Source organism: Meriones unguiculatus, chromosome 3, assembly GCF_030254825.1.
Source record: "Meriones unguiculatus strain TT.TT164.6M chromosome 3, Bangor_MerUng_6.1, whole genome shotgun sequence".
Lineage (NCBI taxonomy): Eukaryota > Metazoa > Chordata > Mammalia > Rodentia > Muridae > Meriones > Meriones unguiculatus.
In genome coordinates, this window is record NC_083351.1 from 60,551,692 (window position 1) to 60,556,197 (window position 4,506).

Sequence of the window (4,506 nt, forward strand, 5' to 3'; positions counted from 1 at the left end):
AATAGTTGAAAGTCGTTTAGGCTCAAGCTTGGTGGTCAAAACAAATGACAGGTGCTCAAAAGCCAGGTAAGACTGATGGTGCAGAGCTGTCATCCCAGCCACGGCTCAGGCAGGGGGATCAGACGGGCAAAGCTAACCTCTACGGTGTGAGTTCAAGACCAGCCTAGAGAACCTAGTAAGACATGAGGGGTGGGGGGAGAAAAGGTACTGCCAGGATGCCGTAGCAGGTACAGATGCCTGCTGCAAGCCTACATGTGAACCCAGGGACCTATGTGGAAGGAGTGAACTGACTGCTATAAGTTGTCCTCTGGCCTTCACGTGTGTTGCGGTATGCGTATGTGTGTGCATACACTGAATAAATAAAAAGAAGTTTGAAAGGGAAAGTTCTGGGTTGGAGCCTGGTGGCAGGGCACTTGTCTGGCACATGTAAAGTTCTGTGTTCACTTCCCATCCCTCCTCTGCTCAAGACCTGAGTGGAAGGCTGGAGCTTCTGAACACTGCTTCAAGGAGGAGCTCTAGAACCCATTCAGAGGGGCTCTGACTAAGTGAGTACACACTCCTGTGTTTCTCCAGGTGAGACCCCAGGTGTGAGCCATCCCCAGTACTGGTACTCAAAAATACTCTAAGAAGTAAAACGTAAATTCTATGTATGTATTTATGTATGAATTCCTCTATGATGAAACGTTTCCCTAACCAGCCAAAATGATCCTCCATTTCTTGTTCCACAGAAAGATGGTCTGTAGTAAACAGGTATGAAGCAGGCAGTCGACAGTCCTAGCACATAATACAGACATGCATAGGTCATGCCACCTGCCTGCTCAGAACTTGCAGTCTGGCTGGAGATGAAACACCAGTGTCCACAGAGGAGTAAGGCTCTGTGTGCTCTTGCTGTTGCCTTTTCATTTGCAGGAGGAGGAGGAGTCAGGGGAGGAGCTGGTGTGTTGTGTTTTCAACAGAACATGCAGCCCTTGCATTTCCTTGCTTTGGCAGCTGCTCAGATGCCCAGAATGCTGTTTCTCATTCTTTTCTCATTCTCTTCTACGGTCAGCATGCTTGGGGAACCAATCAGTGATCAAGAGATTGTTTGGCAAGGGCAGGGCAAAGTGAGTGGACTTTAACAGCAGCTAATCCAGGCTCTAGTGAAATCTGCCGATCATGTGACCCAGTAGACCCAGGAATCTGGCTTGTGGCCGAGCCTCTGGTGTCTTCTCACTGTCTGCAGAGGTGGACGCTGATTGCTGCTGGTCAGAAGGGGCTGCCAAACGTGTCTGTGTATCTCAAGTCAGAGAGAGTCTAGGTGTGTCTCTGACCAGCTCAGACAAGCAGGTAGAGAGACTGGCATTTTAATCCTCTGAACTTGCAAATCCACCCAGCCCTGTGCAAACATTGTAGGAAACAGAGCCCAAGCCCTTGATCTCCTGATTTGATTTTTCTGGTGTAAGACAAGCTATGTCCTGTGGATGGCCCTTAATGCAGGCAGAGTGCTCTGGGGCATGGTATAGAAATAAGAGTTATGGTCCCAGACTCGAAGACTTGAGCCTGAACCAAAGGAGGAAGCTGGAGCTTCACAACATGCCGTCCCATGTGGCTGGGCAGGTACAGGGATTGCATCCTGTTCAAGACGAAAGCGCAGAGAAAGGGCAGGGTGCAGTCTGGAGAAGCCAGGAGTGTTTCTGCAGGGCAGTGTGCCCTGGGTCAAGAAGAGGGCTAGGACTGAAGCAGGAGGCACAGGTCTTAGGATCAACCTTAAGGCATTGTAAGGAAACCAGCTTTATGTAACTCTGGGCCCTGATGAGAACTGGTTATCTGTCTCAGGCTGAGTCCAGAGAAATCCCACCTCAGCTGAAATGATTGATGTTTAAACTGATAGATGTTGTCTTAATTAGGGATTCTATTGCTGTGATAAAACACCACAGCCACAGCAAGTTGGGGGAGGAAAGGTTTATTTAGCTTATGTTTCCATACTACTAAAGTTCATCATCAAAGGAAGTCAGGACAGGAATTCAAACAGGGCAGGAACCTGGAAGCAGGAGCTGATGCAGAGGCCATGGAGGGGTGCTGCTTACTGGCTTGCTCAACCTGCTTTCTTAACCCAGGACCACCTTTCCAGGCACCCACAATGGGCCAGGCCCTCCCCTATTGATCACTAATTAAGAAAATGCCTGACAGTTGGATCTTATAGAGGCATTTCCTCAACTGAGGCTCACTCCTTTCTGATGACTTTAGCTTGTGACATAAAACTAGACAGTACGGTTAATAATTACTAACCGTTCATCATTATATAAACCATATATGCCATACCCCACATACATTCAGTCACGAGTGTCAGTTGAGAAAACTGAAACTCTGCCCACGTAACAATGATTCCCCAGTCTCCCATTGGCAGCCTCCGACAACCAACATTCTACTTCCTGTATGAATTTGACCGTTAGGACTCTCCCATAAATTGGATTGTAAAATATTTGTCTGGTTTATTTCACTTAGTAAAAAATCTTTAAGACCCATCCATGTGGCAGCACATACCAGAATTTCCTTTATAAATTCCTTTTCTTCAAAAAGTAAATACTCTGTGTGTGTGTGTGTGTGTGTGTGTGTGTGTACCACAGTATGCATGTGGAGATTAGAGGGCAACTTGAGGGAGTCTGTTGTCGTCTTCTTCCATTTGACTTTGGGTATCACATAGCAAGTTCCTGAACCCACTGGGCCATCCTACAGGCATAGCATTCCCTTATTTTTAAATTTTAGTCTTTTAATATTGGTTTTAAACCTAGTTTTCTTTCTTTTAAAGGCTGAATAATATTCCACTGTGTGCCTGTAGTTTTTTAATGTTTCTCTTTAATGGTACTGGTGGTTTCTAACCAATGGCTATCATGAATGATGCTGTACCCCTTGTAGAGAGCATCCTCACATTCCCGGATTCTGTGAGCTCGGATTCATAGATGGACCCAGCAGGTGAAGATGTAAGACAAGTCCACGCGCATGGTGTCTGAGAGAGGGAATCTGCCTAAATGCTTAGGAGGCATCTCAGCGAAGAAGAATCAAACTGGCAGGAACGTCAGTGTTGGGTGTGAGGCTGGGCCCCCGGCCATCCAGGCAGCATGGTTCCACACATCCAGGGTATTCCCTGTCTATCTCCTGGGAAAGAAGAGAACATTCTCCCCCATGCCCAAGACTATGAAGACAGCATCATACATAGCAAGGAAAGCGTGAAGCATCTGGTCTCAGTGATGAACTGACAGCTTCAGAGACACACTAAGATGCAGGCCTGCAGTCTATGACAAGGTGTGAAAGATACAATTTAAAACACCTAGAAATGAGCAGGCTGGAGAGCCCAGTTTTCATGGAAAGTGTATTCTGCAACATGCCGAGTAAAGGCACGGGGATGGGAAACAATTGTTCCAGCAGGTGATGCAAAGGGGAGGCCAGCTGTGGGACAGATAACACATGAGCGTGGGGGGACAGGAAGGTTGCAGGATCTTGAAATGAGCTCCCAGAACAGGTGGTGGAGACCCTCAGGAAAAGATGCCGGGCATCAGAGACAGGGACAGCGTCCAGGCCCAGCCTCACACCTAGCCTGGGAGAACTGCCTGGGGGTTCCCTGTCTCTTAATGTTGCCTTCTTCCACCATTACCATCTTCACACACCCATCCATCCCTTACCTCCACACACATCTTCTCACACAGAAAGGGAGGGAGTCTGTGCCCAATACCCCTTCACCAAAGGCACCATAGTCCTTTTTCTGGAGCCTTCTAGCAGAGTACCAGGGCCTGGGAGGCTCCAATTGACAAAGCAGCTCCTGTCTTGTTGGATTAGAGACTGCAAGACTGAGGCCCAGGTGCTGGCAGGACCTCACCCTCTGCTTGTGGGGGGGAACAGGGGGGGAGACTCTGGTCTCTGCCTCTATCCTATTTGCCCCTTTACTGATGGTTGCTTCTCCATCTCCCCTTCTGACCTCATACGACTTCCCAAGCCATCGTTCTGTGGGCATCTGTGTCTTCTCTTCTTAAGGACACAGATCCTATTGGATTAGACCCAATCTAATGACTTCATCTTAATTTGATTACCTTTGCAAAGACACTGTTTCCAGATACATGGCCCGGGAGCTGTAGGAGAGCCTGAAATGAAATCTCTGGTGCTTGGAGTCTGGGAGCTTTCTCTGAGGTCCTATCATTTGAAACAGCTGCTGCAGGACAGAACAATAGCTTCGCCTGTACAACTGATTTTGGTGGTTTTGTTTTGAAGACAGGGTCTCACTATGTAGCCCTGTCTTAGCCAGAGCTCACTGTGTAAACCAGGCTATCATCCGTCTCGGGAAGATCCACCTGCCTCTGCCTCCCAGTTGCTGGGTGGAACTAAAGCTGTGTGCCACCATGTCTAGCCTTTACTGCCCTTCTCCTTCTCCTCCTCCTCCTCCTCCTCCTCCTCCTCCTCCTCCTCCTCCTCCTCCTCCTTCTCCTTGTCCTCCTCCTCCTCCTCCTTCATGAACTCCATGGGACTGAGATAGAC